This window comes from Bos mutus, chromosome 21, assembly GCF_027580195.1.
Source record: "Bos mutus isolate GX-2022 chromosome 21, NWIPB_WYAK_1.1, whole genome shotgun sequence".
Lineage (NCBI taxonomy): Eukaryota > Metazoa > Chordata > Mammalia > Artiodactyla > Bovidae > Bos > Bos mutus.
The window spans coordinates 19053301-19071355 of NC_091637.1; positions in this window are offsets into that span (position 1 = coordinate 19053301).

Here is an 18055-nt window from a genome sequence, read left to right on the forward strand (position 1 = left end):
CAGAGCAAGTAAGTGGAAAAGCTGGGATTCAACCCAAGCACTCTGCTTTCAGGTTGGTTTATCACAACACATGTTGGCACAATTTATAATCCGTAAAATTAGGACATTTTACTATGGGATGAGCATATTGCCACTGTGCTTAGATAATATTTTGAAATCTCCACTGCGGTTTTTTTTTCTTTGACTCTTACATTGCTATGAACCCTGTGGCCCTTTCTCAGTTCCAGCAGACATAGCATGTGGGATCTTTTGCCTCAGAGAAGGGATAATGAGGCAGAATGATAGAGGAAAATAAGAAAATGAATCTTTTTCCCTGGCTTCTGAGTTGAGGCCCTAGAGCTAACAGGAAGGATTTTAGCAGAGGCCATCAGTCTGGGAGAATGTTCAATGTCAGAGCAAGGCTTGGAGCCCAGGACTAGATGAGGTCCATTTAAGAGTGGCATGAGAGACTTGATGGGAAGCAAAGAGCATTGAAACACAGGTGTGTCCACGGGAGGTGGAACCTATTTTGTCCATCTCCTTCACCCAGAAAATAGGAGGAGAAAAAGTAGAAGCAGTGACAGATTTTATTTTCTTGGGCTCAAAAATCACTGTGGACAGTGACTGCAGCCAGGAAATTAAAAGACGCTTGCTCCTTGAAAGGAGAGCTATGACAAACGCAGACAGAGTACTAAAAAGCAGAGACATGGCTTTGCCGACAAAGGTCTGTATAGTGAAAACTATGGTTTTTCTAGTAGTCATGTACAGATCTGAAAGTTAGACTATAAAGAAGGCTGAAAGCTGAAGAACTGATGCTTTTGAACTGTGGTGTTGGAGAAGACTCTTGTGAGTCCCTTGGACAGCAAGGAGATCAAACGAGTCAATCTTAAAGGAAATCAGTTCTGTATACTCATTGGGAGGACTAATGCTGAAGCTGAAGCTCCAATATTTTGGCCACCTGATGCGAAGAACCAGCACACTGGAAAAGGTCTTGATGCTGGGAAAGATTGAAGGCAGGAGAAGGGGGAAACAGAAAATGAGATGGTTACATGGCATCACTGACTCAACAGACATGAGTTTGAGCAAACTCCAGGAAAGAGTGAAGGACAGGGAAGCCTGGTGTGTTGTGATCCATGAGTTCACAAAGAGTTTGACATGACTTAGCGACCAAACAACAATAAGAACCTGGTCAAACAGGGATGACAGAGCCATATTGAGATGACAGAGCCAGTTCAGAAAATCTGAGAGCAGGGGTGTCAACAACCCAAAGTAGACATGTCCAAGTGAGTTGTGCAGGCAGGCAGGACTCAGTGACATCACCAAGTCCCCATGGCCCAGTAGAGCAGGCAAGCATCTCTGTGCACAAGGGTTGCCCTGAAGGACCAGGACAGTTATTCAACCTGAAGGACCTCACATACAGAGACAGGAATGACACAGGAGTGGCTCACTGCCCCAAGGCCATCCCCCTGGCACCACAACTCAAGGGGGAAGTGACAGGAACCACAGGTTAACTGAGAGTATCTCCACCATGAAGGGTAATCAGGACTCAGAGCAGAGATCAGTCTCAAAAAGATAAAGTTACTCTTTTTGCACATGGTAGTAGTTTGTGGATTGAAATTTACACATTATTTTGTACACTAGGATTTTTTTTTAATTTATCTATTTATTTTGAGTTGCACTGGGTCTTCATTGCTACACCCAGACTTTCTCTAGAGGCAATGTGCAGGCCTCATTGTGGTGGCTTCTTCTGCTGTGGAGCATGGGCTCTGGGCACTCAGACTTTAGTAATTGCAGCTCCCGGGCTCTAGAGTGCAAGCTCAGTAGCTGTGGTGCATGGGCTCAATTGCTCGCAGCATGTGGAATCTTCCCAGACCAGGGTTCAACCTCATATCCCCTGCATTGGCAGGCTGATTCTTAACCATTGGACCACCAGGGAAGTCCAAATTTTATACAACATTTTTTTTGAAATCGCAAAGTATGGATCCTGTTTCCAAGTTACTACCAACCCAAGAAGGAGACAACTATGCTATAACAGCCAGAACCCAGGGTGTAGGGTGTGCAAGGTCATACATAAGGCCTGATTTCAAGACTAGTTCCCCCACTTTCCAAAATAATCTAAGCTCCAGGTCCTTCATCTATAAATTTGGCACATGGCACTAACTCACTAGGTATTGGGTATATTAATACAAGGCATGTGAAGGAATTTTGATCATTATAATTACTATTATTACAAAGACACATAAAACGATTAGAGAACCCAAGTTGGGATATCATTTCGTGGTACACAGGGAATGCAAAGGAGGGAGTCCAAGTAGGTGCACAGCGAGTGTACAAGGAGTCCAAGGAGGACTAGAATATGTCATTAGGCATGAAGTGAGAATTTAAAATGCCTTCTTCACCCCTTCTAAATTATTGTGACTGCACTATAGTCTCGCTGTGTAGAAAAGGTTACCACCCGTTGTTTAAAGCACAATCATTTATCCTGCTCAGCACCCTTGTTCCCACCTGTCCTCACAAACCACCTCCTTACTGCCTGTAGACCTGACTTTGGGTTGAGTTCCCTCAGCAACCACACATTTACCAAGTTCACCTAGGTCCAGGTGCCCAGACCTCAAGGCCCAGCCCGGTGCCAGAAACAGACAGTATGTATACTGAACACTGAGATCTCCCTGGTGGTCCAGTGGATAAGACTCCATACTTCCAATGCAGGGAGCCTGGATTTGATCTCTGGTCAGGGAACTAGATCCCACAAGCCCCAATGAAAATCCACAATGAAGATCAAGGATCCCACAGGCGCAACTGGGACCAGGCTCAGTCAAATGAATGGATGAATAAATAAATAAAATAAATAAGTGTTGTTGTTTTTTTTAAGTCCACCCTTATCTTGAGCTAAATAGAGCTCTTGCTTCAAGACTCACTTCCAGCTCCATTTCCTTCATGAGATGGTTCCCAATTCTCTGATTTGCCTTCCATTGGGGGGATTTGTTGCCATATTTGTGACTTTATTTGAACTCTTGTCACCTGAGCCTCTATCACCTCCCTTACCAGGCAGCCTCCTTGTGCCCACCCTGACCTCACACGGCATGGCACAGACCCTCCCATTTAGGAGGTGACTGAGAAAGAAACAATGAAGGGATGAGTGTAAAATACACATGTCTTTTTAAAATATTTTATTAATTTATTTAGGCTGTACTGGTTCTTAGTTGCAGCATGCTTGTGGGATCTTAGCTCCCCAACCAGGAATTGAACCAGAGCCCCCTGCAATGGGAACGTGGAGTCTTACCTACTGGATCCCCAGGAAAGACCCTCACACGTGTATTTTTAAACCATATATTAAGGGTGTGTTCGTGGCAAATATTCCAACAGTGACCAAGGAGATAGAGGTAGAAAGCGAAATTCCCCTGACTCTTCTCTCCCAGGACTAAGAGCTGGTCCCTGTTGTCATTTTCTTGTGTATCCTTCCAGAAATGATCTTTTATTTTTGTGTAAGCCCCTGGTACCCAATGAATGAAGACAGATAATCAAGACAAATTAGCACAGGGGGAGGAGGAGTGCAGGCCAGGAATCTGAATGGAACCTTTGCCTATTATAGCTGACACTATAAATCAGGGGTCCCCAACCTTCGTGATCTATGCTGGATGAGCTGAGGTGGAACTGATGTAAAAATAATAGAAATAAAGTGCACAATAAATATAATGTACTTGAATCATCCAGAAACCAATCCCCATCCCTCCACCCTATCCATGAAAAAACTGTCTTCCATGAAACTGGTCCCTGATGCCAAAAAAGTTGGTCTTCCTGTGTCCTATGTCACTTTAGTCGTGTCAGACTCTTTGCAACCCTATGGACCATAGCCCACCAGGCTCCTCCGTCCATGGGATTCTCCAGGCAAGAATACTGGAGTGGGTTGCCATTTCCTTCTCCAGGGGATCTTCCTGACCCAGGGATTGAGCCCACATCTCCTGTATTTCTTGCATGGGCAGGCGGGTTCCTTACCACTAGCACCACCTGGACTACTGCTATAAATGCTTTAGCTCAGATCCTGTTCACTGGTTCTGTGAGTTCTCTCCAGGTTCTGTGTGCTTTGTTTTTGAAGGCTTGCATCTGTGATCTTCAGAGGGCTGCTCTGGGCTATTGGAGCCATTTCCTCTCCAACACTCACTACTGCAAAACAGGAAGTGCCCAGGAAGTAATGTCTACCCCAACACACACACACACACACACACACACACACACACAGACTCACATGTACACCCAAGTAGCCAGCAGCTAGTAACTAACTTGTGTAGGAGGAAAACTGAGATGTGATGCACACTCTAGAGCACCCCTGGGGATCAGACTGAGGTTGGAATCTCATTTAAAATCTCATCCTTGCTTGACTTCTTCTTCCCTCTTCTTCCAACCCTCCTATCTCCCCCACTTGTTTCTCCAAGGAGAATTCTCTTAATAAATCACTTGCCCACAAATCCTCACCTCAGGGTCTGTTTCTGGGAAAACAGACTAAAATATTCAGTGATATAAACCAGAGGTCCCCAACCCTTGGACCACAGACCAGTACTGGTCCTTGGCCTGTTAGGAACTGGTCTGCATAGCAGGAGGTCAGTGGCAGGCAACTGAGCGAAACTTCATCTGTATTTACAGCCACCCCCAATCACTCTCATTACTGCCTGAGCATCACCTCCTTTCGGGTCAGCAGCAGCATTAGATTCTCATGGAAGCATGAACCCTAACCCTAAAATCAAGATGGAGTATCCTGAGAGTGCCACAAAATAGGAATAAAGTGCACAATAAATGTAATACACTTGAATCATCCCCAAACCATCCTGTTCCTGTCCATGGAAAATTCTTCCATGAGATGGGCCCTCATGCCAAAAAGGTTAGGGACCACTGCTATAGACTGAGTGTTTTTGTTCCCCAACATATAGGACTTATATGTTGAAATTATAACCCCTAAGGGGATGGTTTTAGGAGGCAGGGCCCTTGGGAGGTACTTAGGTCACAAGGGTGGAACCCTCCTGAATGTGTTTAGTGCCCTTTTAATGGGACTCCTGAGAGTTCCCTTGCCCCTTCTGTCATGTGAAGACACCACAAAAAGAGAGTCATCTATGAACCAGGAAGCAGGTCCTCACCAGACACAGAATCTTCCAATGCCTTAATCCTGGCAGCCTCCAGGACAGTGAGAAATAAACCTCTGTTGTTTAAGGCACCCAACCTATGGCATTTTGTCATAGCAGCCCAAACAGACTAAGACACTAGAGAGTTTTTATCCTAGTAATGGAGATAGACAATAAGCAAGAGAAAAATGCAAAAAATACTTAGGATGTTAGTGATAAATACAAAGGAGAAAATGAAGAAGCAAAGGGAGCATGTGGTGTTTAGAAGAGAACTGAACTTTTGATAGCATGATCTGAGTAGGCGGTATTTTTTTTTAACATTTATTTAAGTATTCGGCTGCACTGGGTCTTAATTGCAGCACATGGGACATTTGATCTTTGTTGAAGCATGTGAACTCCTAGGTATGGCATGTGGGATCTAGTTCCCTGACCAAGGATCAAACTCAGGCCCCTTGCACTGAGAGTGCAGAGTCTCGGCCACTGGACCACCTGGGAAAACCCTGAGTAGGTGGTATTTGAATACAAATTTCAAAAGAGAGAGAGAGCAATGGAGACAGAGCTCTGAGCAACGACATATGCAAAGGCCTTGTGGCAAGTGTGTGCCTAGTATGTCCCAGGAACATCATGGAGGCATGAAATGAGGAAGAGAGTAACAGAGATGAGGACAGAGAAGGAGAGAACAGCCAGTGAAGCAGGGAGATGATAAATGGTTTTGAGTAGAGAAGTGTCATCATCTGATGTGGGTTTTAATACTGGCTTCCATATGAAGACCAAAGGGGGACAAAATAGAGGAAGAGAGACCTGTTAGGAGGCAATTCAAAGGAGAGATGACAATGGTGTGGCCCATGGCAATAACAATGAGAGTGGTGAGAAGTGATTGGATTCTGCGTACATTTTGAAGACAGCATCAAAGATTTCCTGTCTCTCACTCTCCCCTTCTGAGATATTTTATCTTATTTCAAAGAAAGAAAATAGTGATATCAGAATGGAAATGAAGCATGCTATGTTTTAGAAAAGGCAGAGGAACCAGAGATCAAACTGCCAACATCTGATGGATCATCGAAAAACAAGAGAGTTCCAGAAAAACATCTATTTCTGCTTTATTGACTATGCCAAAGTCTTTGACTGTGTGGATCACAATAAACTGTGGAAAATTCTGAAAGAGATAGGAATACCAGACCACCTGACCTGCCTCTTAAGAAACCTATATGCAGGTCAGGAAGCAACAGTTAGAACAGGACATGGAACAATAGACTGGTTCCAAATAGGAAAAGGAGTACGTCAAGGCTGTATATTGTCACCCTGCTTATTTAACTTATATGCAGAGTACATCATGAGAAATGCTGGGCTGGAAGAAGCACAAGCTGGAATCAAGGTTGCCGGGAGAAATATCAATAACCTCAGATATGCAGATGACACCACCCTTATGGCAGAAAGTGAAGAGGAACTAAAAAGCCTCTTGATGAAAGAGGAGAGTGAAAAAGTTGGCTTAAAGCTCAACATTCAGAAAACGAAGATCATGGCATCTGGTCCCATCACTTCATGGGAAATAGATGGGGAAACAGTGGAAACAGTGTCAGACTTTGTTTTTTTGGGCTCCAAAATCACTGCAGATGGTGATTGCAGCCATGAAATTAAAAGACACTTGCTCCTTGGAAGGAAAGTTATGACCAACCTGGATAGCATATTAAAAAGCAGAGATATTACTTTGCCAACAAAGGTCCATCTAGTCAAGGCTTTTGTTTTTCCAGTGGTCATGTATGGATGTGAGAGTTGGACTGTGAAGAAAGCTGAGCGCCGAAGCATTGATGCTTTTGAACCGTGGTGTTGGAAAAGACTCTTGAGAGTCCCTTGGACTGCAAGGAGATCCAACCAGTCCATCCTAAGGGAGACCAGTCCTGGGTGTTCATTGGAAGGACTGATGCTGAAACTCCAATACTTTGGCCACCTCATGCAAAGAGTTGACTCATTGAAAAAGACCCTGATGCTGGGAGGGATTGGGGGCAGGAGGAGAAGGGGACGACAGAGATTGAGATGGCTGGATGGCATCACCGACTTGATACACATGAGTTTAGGTGAACTCCGGGAGTTGGTAATGGACAGGGAGGCCTGGTGTGCTGCCATTCATGGTGTTGCAAAGAGTCGGACACGACTGAGCAACTGAACTGAATTGAACTGATGCTTAGAATGGTCTACAGAGTCTGCCTTTGCTTCTTTGGAAGCCCTACTTCACCCAAGACCACTGGTATAGGTTATGGACTTTTTTTTTTTTTAATTGGAGGCTAATTACGATATTGTAGTGGTTTTTGCTATACAGTGACGTGAATCAGCCATGAGTGTACATGTGTCCCCCATCCTGAACTCCCCTCCCAGCTCCCTCCCCATTCCATCTCTCTGGGTTGTCCCAGTGCAATGGCTTTGAGTGCCCTGTTTCTTGCATCAAACTTGGACTGGTGATCTATTTCACATATGGTAATATACATGTTTCAATGCTATTCTCTCAAATCTTTCCACCCTCACCTTCTCCCAGAGTCCAAAAGTCTGTTCTTTATATCTGTGTCTCTTTTAGTGTCTCACATATAGGGTAAAGTGATGGACTTTTGAAGGTGAGTTTCTTACCAGCCCCATCAATCACTACTTGGAAATGTACATTTCACACATGGACTCAACAATCTAGAATAATAATCAACGGCAGAGCTGTGGCTTACCTGTAAAATCTGTGCCCACATTTGAGGATACAAAGCATCCATTCTGTAGGAGACAGAACCCACCCCACCCCTGAGAGAATAGATCATGTATAGGTATGGCTGAGTCCTTTCGCTGTCCACCTGAAACTGTTACAACATTGTTAATTGGCTATACTCCAATACAGAATAAAAAGGTTTTTTTTAATTCAAGGGAAAATAAATAAAGAGCTCTCTTAGCAAAAAAAAAAGAACCTCCACCCTGAGAGTTGGGCTTTGACAAGAAGCACAAGTCCAGCCAAAGCTCCCCACCACCCAGCATTAGCCAGAGAGGATGGGAGATGCCTCACAACACAGCTTTTTTGCAAACAGCTCTCACAAGTGGCCAAGATGGAAATTTACTGAGTGTTAAGCATCAACCACTGGGAAAAAGACTTTCTACTGTGTTTTTTCCTGAGGCCTTTTGCCAAGGTTGCTGAGGCCACCCACACTCCCGGGATCATATTGTCACCCAGATGCTACTGCTGAATGCAGTACTCAGGCCAGCCTGGCCTTTTTGCACAGAGAGGTTCTCTATCTATCAACAAATACTTATTGGGGATGTATTTGGGCCAAATATTGATCTAGACACAAGGCATAAAGCAATGGACAAAACAGACAAGTATCCTTGCCCTCATGGAGCTTACATTCTATTGTGTGTGGCAGGGAAAGAAGAAGAGACAGACAGTTAACAAAATAAGTAAATGAAATATGTGGTGTGTTGAGCATTAATAAGTGCAGTGGAGAAAATAGTGGAAGGAAGAGGAGATACAGTGTGGAAATGTGCTGCACTTTTTGAGGGGATACAGATGTTTACTGGTGTGCAGGTGCAATGAAGAACAATTAAAAAGACACAAATGAAACTAAGAACAGAGATTTCAGAGAAAAGGAAGTCCAGGGATGCCTTTTTCAAAATACACTTAAGAAAAAAAGCAATTTTAGGTCACAGCAAAATACAGCAGAAGGTACTCAGATTTCCCCTATACTCCTCCTGCCCCCACACAAGCATAGCCTCTTCCACATCAACATTCCCCCAGTAAGGTTGTATATTTTTTGCAACTGAACCTACATTGGTGGCTCAGACAGTAAAGAATCTGCCTGCAGTACAGGAGACCTGGGTTCAATCCCTGGGTTGGGAAGATCCCTTGGATGAGGAATGGCAACCCACTCCAGTATTCTTGCCTGGAAAATTCCATGGACAGAGGAGCCTGATGGGCCACAGTCCATGGGGTCGCAAAGAGTCAGACACAACTGAGCAACTAACACACTCACTCTTTGATGTACATGCTGTGGAAAATATTCTGATGATAGATATCCACCATTATAGTATCACGCAATGTAGTTTCACCACTCTAAAAAACCCTCTGTGCTCTGCTCCTCATCCCTTTTCTCACCACTCAGTTCAGTTCAGTTCAGTCCAGTCGCTCAGTCATGTCTGACTCTTCGAAACCCCATGGACCACAGCACGCCAGGCCTCCCTGTGTCCATCATCAACTCCCGGAGTTTACTCAAACTCATGTCCATTGAGTCGGTCATGCCATCCAACCATCTCATCCTCTGTCGTTCCCTTCTCCTCCTGCCTTCAACCCTTCCCAGCATCAGGGTCTTTTCAAATGAGTCAGCTTTTCACATCAGGCGGCCAAAGTATTGGAGTTTCAGCTTCAACATCAGTCCTTCCAATGAACACTCAGGACTGATCTTCTTTAGGATTGACTAGTTGGATCTCCTTGCAGTCCAAGGGACTCTCAAGAGTCTTCTCCAACACCACAGTCAAAAGCGTCAATTCTTCGGCCCTCAACTTTCTTTGTAGTCTTACTCTCACATCCATACATGACTACTAGAAAAACCATAGCCTTGACGAGACAGACCTTTGTTGGCAAAGTAATGTCTCTGCTTTTTAATATGCTGTCTAGGTTCTCACCACTGACCCCTGGAAATTATTGATGTTTCACTGTTAATGTGCTGCATCTTTATTCAGGGAAGTCAGGGATAACTTACTGAAAAGGGACCAGATAGTCAAGGACTCGAGAGGATGAAGAAGGGAGGCTGTGTGTATGTGGTGAAAGGGTAATTCAAGATGAAGAACCAGGAAGTACAAAAGCCCTGAGGTGGAAGCAAGGCTGAAGAGAAACAAGCTTGTGTTCTCAGAGCCTGGGCGCAGACAGGCCTGCTCTTAAACAAGACTGAAGACAGGAAGTTGGGCTTTTTGTTTGTTTTTTTATTCATTTTTGGCTGCGTTGAGTTTCCGCTGCTTCGAGGGCTTTTCTCTACTTATGGTGAGTGGGGGCTACTCTAGCTGCAGAGTGCGGGCTTCTCATTGTGGTAGTTTCTCTTGCTGTGGAGCGCAGGCTGCAGGGTGAGCAGGCTTCAGTAGTTGCGGTTCCCAGGTTTCGGAGCACAGGCCAAGTTGTTGTGGTGCATGGGCTTAGTTGCCCCACAGTATGTGGGGTCTTCCCAGATCTGGGATCAAATCCATGTATCCTGTACTATCAAGTGGATTCTTTACCACTGGACCATGAAGGAAGCCCGAGAAGTTGCTTTTAAATTAAAGCACCTCTCCTCTGTACATGGGAGAAGGCAATGGCACCCCACTCCAGTACTCTTGCCTGGAAATCCCATGGATGGAGGAGCCTGGTGGGCTGCAGTCCATGGGGTCGCTAAGAGGCGGACACGACTGAGCGATTTCACTTTCACTTTTCACTTTCATGCATTGGAGAAGGAAATGGCAACCCACTCTAGTGTTCTTGCCTGGAGAATCCCAGGGATGGCGGGGCCTGGTGGGCTGCCGTCTATGGGGTCACACAGAGTCGGACACGACTGAAGCGACTTAGCAGCAGCAGCAGCAGCAGCCTCTGTACATGCATGCGTGCATGTTAACTCTCCTCTGAGGACAGACCAATTATTCTTGAATTGGCTGGGTACATATCCCGGGGAGCAATGAGTCTGGCCTGCTCCCACCTCAATCCCCTCCGCGTACAGACTCCTCTCCTACTATCTGCGCTCACAGAGGTGAGAGGTGGCAACTGCTCTCCTGGGACTCTCGACTTTGAATTCACCCCAAGGTCACTGCATTGGTCAGCAGACACTCCCAGAGCAAAGGCCCTGTCCCGGGTGCCAGCGAGTACCCACAGCAGGAGGATTTCAGTTCCCACAGTCATAAAGCCACTCTATCCCACATGCTCTCCATTTCATACCAGGCCTCGCAGGCTCAGCAGAAGCCAGCAAGGGAGACTGGGGAGAAGCCAGGTCTATGGAGGCAGATCTTGAGTCCCCAGGCTTGCCTTCAACCTCACCTCCCCTTTCTCCCTCCCGCTCACCTCATCCTCTTCTTCATCCTTCAGTGTCCTGCTGGCTCACCACCCCCTCCTGAAAGCCCCCTCCTGGCTGAAGGAACTTCTCTCTTCCTTGGATTCACACAGTAATTGCACTCTCTCCTGAGCAGAAGCCACAGCCTACTATATTTCAGTTGGTTGAGCCGGTTTCTCCACTAAACTGAGACTCCTTGAGGCAGGCTCCTTGTGCTGCTGTTGTTCAGTCACTAAGTCATGTCTGACTCTTTGCGACCCCACGGACTGTAGCACACCAGACTTCCCTGCCCATCACTATCTCCAGGAGTTTGCTCAAACTCGTGTCCATTGAGTCAGTGATGCCATCCAACCATCTCATCCTCTGCTTGCCCTCTTCTCCTTTTGCCTTCGGTCTTTCCCAGCATCAAGGTCTTTACCAATGAGTCAGCTCTTTGCATCAGATGGGCCCTTGTGGGGAGTTCTAATTCAATACGAGTTTCTTGGGTTGACTTGTAACAGGCTGCTTAAACACCTTCTTCCTGAGCTCCAAGGCTCTATTCCTCAAGAGCCAATATCCAACTTCTCCCTGGTGGGGTAAGATCTGGGGTACAGTGGCCCCAGTCTCCTTGGGAAACCTCCAGAAGATTAGCTGCCCAGAAACCCAGGGTACTATGGGTCAGAAGGTGAGGCCACAGCTTTAAACACAGAATACCCTATAATAATAAAAAGATTAAACATGAATGTTTTTTCTCAAAACACAAGACTTTGCCCATCTTTGGCATCAGAGCCAATCTGAGCTTTTCTCTGGTGTTGATTGGGCTCAGTTCAGGAGGGACAGAATGTTTTACAACTGTTTATAGGGGAAAAAAAGGGAAGCTCTGAGGAACCAAAGAAAGGCCTACTGTTGGGAGACCAGATGGACCGAGGTGCCCAAATCAGGGAGGTTAGCATCTCTGGTCAGCCCTAGGCCAGGACAGTAAGGTCACAGAGAGAAGCTTGTTCCTCAGGTAAACAATACCAGGCATTTGCAGCTTAAGAGGTACTTCTGTAACCAAAACTATTCAAATGCTAATGCTGTACCTAGGATGTGGATGGAATAGGGGGCCCAGGGTGTGGCAGAGAAGGGTTGATTGACTTGAATTTCAAATTTCACAAAGTGCTTCAAACTCAGAATTTTAAAATTCTCCCCAATAAGGCTTTTGGTACAGTCACACATATCAGCTGCCAGGATGGACACAAGAGAATGATCATCATTTGGCTTCAAGGTCCCAGGACAGAACCACCAAGCACTGTGAAATAATGTGGTTTTATAAATCCCATTATTTTCTTGCAAATAGTACAATCCTACTATATTGTATTTTTATAGAACATCAATTTATGTCAATATTTTAAATACACCACAATTTCAAGTATTGTGTCAATATTAAGGGCTTCCCTGGTAGCTCAGCTGGTAAAGAATCCACCTGCAGTGCAGGAAATCCCAGTTCGATTCCTGGATCAGGAAGTTCCCCTGAAGAAGGAATAGGCTACCCACTCCAGTATTCTTGCCTGGAGAATCCCCTTGACAGAGGAGCCTGGCGAGCTACAGTCCATGGGGTTGCAAAGAGTCGGACATGACTGAGCTACTAAGTGCAAGCACAGCACATCAATATTCAATCAATGACATTTACAACTGTACTATGGTTACGTACAAGAATAGCCCTATTCTTTGGAAGCAAACCCTGAAATATGTAGGGGTAAAGGGTCATGATGTATATAACTTACCCTCAAATGGTTCAGAAAAGAAAATAGATAGGTGATAGATGGATAGATAGATAGATGGCTGCGGGGGTGGACAGATAGAGATGATAATGAGAGAGAAGGAGGGGAAGCAAATGATAAAGCAAATGAGTAGAATGGTAACAGAAGGTGAATCTGGGTAAAGGATTATAGGTATGTTTGTACAGGTTTTATTTTTGTGTACTATCTGTAACTTTGGGATTATTTCCAAATAAAAAGCTTTAAAATTTTGTCAGTTTCTATATTTTGGAATTTATTTATTTATTCATTATTTTTTGGCTGCACTGGGTCTTCATTACTGCATGAGCTTTCTCTGGTTGCGGCGAGTTGGGGCTGCCCTCTAGCTCTGGTGCGCAGGCTTCTCTTGTTGCCAAGCACAGGCTCTAGGCACGTGGGGCTTCAGTAGACGTGATGTGCAGGCTCTAGAGCTCAGTAGTAGTGGCACACAGGCTTAGTTACCCCATGGCATGTAGAATCTTCCCAGACCAGGGATCAAACCCCTGTCCCCTGCATGGGCAGGCAGATTCTTAACTACTGGTCCACCAGGGAAGACCTGGAATTTATTTATTTTTAATATAGCAGAAGTCTCCCAAAACACAGAATGGGCCCAGATCTCTCTCAATCTTTTAATTCCAAGAAGCTCTCACTGTATGCCATATCCTATGTTTCCATAGAAAGGGAGGGGCAGAGACCCCTTGGGGAGAGTGGGCTATCTCAAGCACCAGCAGAAAGACAGAGGCTCAGCTGACTCCATCCAGATTTTGATAAGCTGGAGATACTCAGGATTTTGGTAAGGTTCTTAAACTAGAATTCTTACACATCACCTCTGCATCACCGACTCCCTGCCTCCTCATTCTATACCCTTTCCCAGGCAAGGTCAACTGCTCCACAGCTCCACTTACAGGGAGCTGATTCCCAAGTTTGTGTATCTGCCCCCCAGCCTCTTCTCTGAACTTCAGACCCTCATATCCAACTACCCTTCCTTAACAACGGTGTCTCAGAGGTAGCCCAGTGTCACCATTCCCAGACGCAAACTCTTCATTTTGTCATCCTAAATTCATCTTCTCCAGGGTTCCTTCCAACAGAAAAAGCACCACACAGGTGCCAAAGCTACGCCCTGCCTCCAAAACATCTGCCCAAGCCATCCACTTCTCTCCATCTCCACATCAGCACGGCAATAAACCCCAGCTGTCCACATTCACCCTCATGTCCATCCTCCAGCACCAGCCAGAGGGGGCTTTTTAAAATGAAAATCATCAATTCCTCTTCCTCTCCAACGCCTCCCCCATCCCCGGTTACTCTTGGGATAAAATCCAAAATCTTCAACAAGATCTACAAAACCTTGAATGGTTGATTCTAAGAGCTTCATCTCACATTTTTCCACGGCAGTCCCCCCCCACAGACTGTGTCCAAATGCCTGGTATGCATCTTGTTCCCCAGCACCTTCCCAGGGGCCATTCCCTGCATCTGGAAGGTTCTCCTCCTCCCTCCCTCTGTCTCCATCTCAACTGAGCTAACGTCCATTCATCCTTCAACTCCAAGCTGCCTTCTCCTCTTGTGTATTCAGTGTTCTCTGCACTGCTGCTGCTGGTGGTGCTAAGTCACTTCAGTCATGTCCGACTCTGTGTGACCCCATAGACGGCAGCCCACCAGGCTCCCCATCCCTGGGATTCTCCAGGCAAGAACACTGGAGTGGGTTGCCACTGCCTTCTCCGTCTCTGCACTAACTGACTGACATAAAGTACACTGGTCATTATACCTGTGTCTGGGTTGACTGGTTCAGGAAAAGAATTTTGTGGTAAAGGATGTGGATTTAGAAGTGGGGGAAACATGATGAAGACTATGAGTTGGTCATGGAGAAATGATCTCCCCAAAGCAGAAGAGCTTGGTCAATCCTGTCCTTCCCAAGCCTTCCCAACCAAACTATCACTGATGTGACCTTGACATCCAAGGCTAAGTTATAAAAGGTCTAGAGCTGCTGCCTGGGCCCTTGGAACACTCTCCTTGGAGCCCTGAGCCACCAGGTAAGAAGTCTGACTCCCCAGAGGCTGCTAAGCCCAAGGCACATGGACGAGACACCAGAGGTGTTCTAGCTCCCAGCCCTGGCTGAGGTCCCAACCACAGCCAGCATCAACTGCCAGGCGCATAAGTGAAGACAGCCTCCACCCACAGTCGCCCCCAGCCATCAAGGCGTTTCAGACAAGGCCCCAAACAGCATGATGTATAAACATGCCATCCTCGCTTGTGTCCTATTTGAGTTTCTGACTCACAGAATCTGGGAGCATAATAAAATGGTTGTTTTAGGCCACTAAGTTTTGACATGGTTTATTATACATCAATAGTAACTGAATACTCATGATTTTAATAGACATTATGCAAAATAGGGGGAGGGATCCTCATAATTAAATGTTTTGGAAAGTGCTCTGTTACACAAATTCCAAGTGAAACAGGCTTTTATTTTTCTGCAGGCCTCCTCCCTCACAGCTTTTAATTCATAAAATGTACTATGAATCTCTAAGAGGGAGATATGGTATTTAGTGTTCCCAAAAGGTTTTTTTTTTTAATTTATTTATTGGCTGCGCTGGGTCTTCATTGCTGCGCAGGCTTTTCTCTAGTTGCGGCGAGTGGGGGCTACTCTTTGTTGCAGTGCACCGGCTTCGCATTCGGTGGCTTCTCTAGTCGTGAAGCACGGGCTCTGGGTGCAGGGGCTTCAGTAGTTGCGGCAGGTGCGGGCTCAGCCGTTGCAGTCCTCAGGCTCCGGAGGACAGGCTCAGTAGTTGTGGTGCAGGCGCTTAGTTGCTCCGCAGCATGTGGGATCTTCCCAGACCAGGGATCTAACCCGTATCTCCTGCATCAGCAGGCAGACTCCTCCCCAATGAGCCACCAGCCCCCGAAAGGTTTTTTTTTTTTTTTTTCTTTTTTTTTTAAATGAGCTGTCTTTCTGCAAAAGGCTGACAGTCCAGCCCTAATGGCATGGAGAAGCCGTTAGAGGCCCAGAAGGCTCCAGAGATCTGTCCAATCCTAGGCAGAGGCAGGATCACCCGGTACCTGGCTTAGGGCTGGCTCGCCAATGCCAGGCTGCTGCCACCGGGCCAGCTCGGTGTTGGGCACATGGGCTGTGCAGACCCGAGTGGAAGTGTGCGGGGGCATCTGTTTCCTCACCCCTTCAGCTTCTCCTGGGGCCGGCCCCTTTCTCCCCGGCCTCCTTCTCACCTCCTTCCTAGCTCCCCCCACCTCTTCCTCTGAGGGCGCCTGTCTCCTCCACAGGCAGCTGGGAGATGAGGAAGGGGAAGGGGAAAGAGAGGCAGGGGTGGGGAGTGGCGCACTCCCCACCCCAACACACCACAGGCACGCACCACACACCCCACACACTGCCACCTCCACGGTCAACCTCAGCCCCTCGCAGCTGGGCCTGCCTCCGTGAAAGCTGCTTGTCTGTCCTGAACACTGCCTGTTGTCCGATCCACACAGCCTGGGGCTCCTCCTCCAGCTCCTAGCCCCGGCTGGAAGAGGAACACAGTCCTGCCTTGTCCCTCCTCTTGATATTTCCAGTAAAAGCACCTCGAACACAATCTCACTGCCACAGCCCTAATTATGTGTGAAATCATTTTTTTTTTTTTTTTTTTTTAGCTCGAAACCAAAGCAAACAAGCGCACACAGAGAAGCCCATTCTCTGCGGCCCAGGAGGAGCGGTCTCGCTCCTGTTGGGTTACCTCAGGCCTGCACAGAGACCCCGCTGTGTTTTGCAAAGCTGCCCGCCTGGCCAAGGTGCCTCCCAGGCCTGACCAGGGAAGCGGTCCACCCCCCAACTCGGGGGAAAGAGTGGGTTTCAGTTTGTTCTGCACTCTCCACACAGGTTTCCAGGAGCCTCACACAGGCCTGCTGTATTGCGAGGCCACAGGAAAGGCCTCTTTGAAAGAAAAAGTGAGTTCTCAGGAGAGAATGTGGGGCAGAGAGCTTTGCCCCAAAAGACAAGGAACTGTTCTCCTGATTCAGTCAAATCAGTTTGCCCCTCGGTGAAATTTTTATCATTTTATTTTATATCATATTTTACTATTTTATTTCAGGGTGTCAGGTAGCCAAAAGAAGGTCATACGGCAGCCTTGTCCATACATAGTCACTTTCTCTAGCTTCCGTTTCTTCCTCTTCTCCCCACATCCTCACTCCCAATCCTTTTCCATTGACAACTGCATTCAAATTTGTTTAATACACTTTTTTCATGTGTACGTGCCTTCGAAAAGATAGTATTGTGAGTTTAATTTCTGTAAGTGGTACTGTTAGAAATTCACTCTAACTTTTTCATTATGGTCCTATATTTGGAAGATGTATCGTGTTGCTATTAGCCCTGCTATACAGGACCACCGCATTAAAGCCCAGCACACGCCCTGACTACATCGGTCCATTTGCCTGTTGATGGATACCTGGGTTATTTCCAGTTCCTAGCCACCACAAATAACATAAAGGTGAACAGCCATGTGTGTGCGTGCATGCTAGGTCAACTCAGTCATGTCCAATTCTTTGCAACCTTATGGACTGTAGCCCACCAGCCTCCCCCGTCCACAGGATTCTCTAGGCAAGAATATTGGAGTGGGTTGCCATGCACTCCTAGAGGGGATCTTCACAATCCAGGGATCGAAACCACGTCTCTTATGTCTCCTGTATTGGCAGGTGGGTTCTTTACCACTAGCCCCACCTGGGAAGCCCAAGCCATATATGTGTCCCCTTATCGATCTTTTGCAAGAAATTCTGGGACTTACATGTCCAGGATTTGGATTGCTGACTTGCAAGTTGCACACTCCCTTGGGTTCACTAAGTACTGCTGGATAGGCTTCCTGAATGCCTGTAATCAGTTTACACTTTCACCAACAGGGCAACAGAGTTCCCATTTCCTCATCATCTTACTTATTAGCACTTGATATTACTCAATTTTCTACTGATTACCAATATTTGAGTTTAAAATATTGCTTTTAAAAATTATTTTTCTCATGGCTACTAAGGTAAGGTATCTCTTCAAAAAGTTCTGGTTTCACCTTCTATAAATTTTCACTTACTATCTTTTCTTAACCATTTTTCTAAGTTACACACATACAGACCTCTGCTGGAGTTGTGATTGGAATTGCATTGGATAGATATTAACTAAAAGACAATTTATATCATTACTATGTTAAGTTAT